Below are 1,710 nucleotides of genomic sequence, written 5' to 3'. Positions count from 1 at the left end.
TTAGGCAACAATTTATTTCAGAAAAGAAAATGCTATTAGGCCAGTGATATTATTCCCCTTGTGATACTACAAAAAGACATTACCTTTCCTCTTCGAACCAATTTGAGGACCTGATAAAAACTACCAGATCATTGACGTCATGTTCCACAGCCTGGCTCAGAATATCTACAAATGGAGCACCCAGAAAGCGCTGCCGTGCGCCAATTAGTGCCGGGCAGTTGATGAAGTGACCCACCGTTTCCACCTCTTCATCCTCTACAACTTCAGCAGCATCCACGATAAGGCGACATTGAGTGTAGATTTAATAACTGCAGCTTCTGCCTGGAAGACTCCACCCAATGCTCCCTACTGAGAATTTTTGTCATAAAGTTGATTTCCGTAACTGTTGTGGTCGTACAGCGATTCGTGCTAGGAGGAAGAACACTGTATTTGTTTATTAAACTAGAGCGTCCTGTGGTCTTGTTGTTCTTGTTGGACAACTCTCTTAAGCGCAGGGCTGACGTTTTCGCTTCCCGATAACCGATGGAGAAACCTCTCGAAATGCTACTTGCATCAAGTCACATAAAGTTTGCGAAGCTTGCCTCTGTAAGCAATAGCTATGTCATTAGCATAGGTCACAATATTCCCGCTTCCACAACTATTATCTCTTAAAAGTTCCATAGTATAGGGGAAGGGGCACCACCCTGGGGTGTGCCCCTTGCGTGTTATATCCACCTTCCCCAGTGAATCAGGCACTTTCCTTCCCTTGAGTAGTTTATCAATCAGTTACTAGGGATTTATTTACATCCAGATTCGTTAAAGCTTTGTTAACATCAGCTGAACTTATATCGTTGAATAATCTTTCAATGTCTAGTAAGGCAACAACACAATAATCCTTTTCGAACAAGGATGTTTCATAGTAGAGACTAGGTTGTGTAGCGCAGACTCCGCAGATTTTCTTTTGGTAGAGGTTTGTTGATATCCAGATATGAGGTTACTTTCAATAGTGGTAGTAAGGAAATTGCTAATTAGCCTCTCTTTCGTCCATCGTATTTAAGACGTACTCGTTTTTTTTTTTTTTTTTTTTTTGTATATTTTCCGACAGGGTTGTTAATTGATGTATATTTGAACGATTTTCTGGCCCAGCAGCCTTAAAAAGTTTCAACTTTTATCTGCCCGCCTAACCGTTTCCGTAGTAATGGGTAAAAATTAACAATCCCTTTGTTTGTGTTCAGGTGCGATGGGCATGTTTCCCGAAAAAAGTGTGTCCAGGAGCAGCCCTAGGGTTTCCCCTTCTCGGCTGGTCCAAGTACCATTTGGTCTCCGCAGAAAGCTAACAGCTATTTGCGTCTTAGAAAGCCACTTGCTTGTCTCAGGACTTTTTTGTTGGTCCCTAGTTTTCAATTGTATTCTAGCCATTTTCGCTCGTTATCGAAGCTTTTGGTTTTGTTAAACTGGAAAAAGCTTGTTCTAGGGCATTTGAAAATGCGAATGAGACAATTCTTTCAGACCCTCCAGCTCCTCCGTTGATGAAAGACTTTGTGAGGGCAGTGCTGGTAGTTCTCGTGCTAACAGCTCATTCTGTAGTTCCCGGTATGTATTACATGGTTTACATCTCACAATGTGCTGATCAGAAGTAATTACAATGCTTAAAATGTGCCAATTCGGATTATTTCTTTTACATCTTTTTTATTTAAACGCAAACAATTTAGCTAATGTTCTTATTGCGAT

This window comes from Eurosta solidaginis, chromosome 4, assembly GCF_040869045.1.
Source record: "Eurosta solidaginis isolate ZX-2024a chromosome 4, ASM4086904v1, whole genome shotgun sequence".
NCBI lineage: Eukaryota > Metazoa > Arthropoda > Insecta > Diptera > Tephritidae > Eurosta > Eurosta solidaginis.
Note: the sequence above shows the minus strand (reverse complement) of the source record.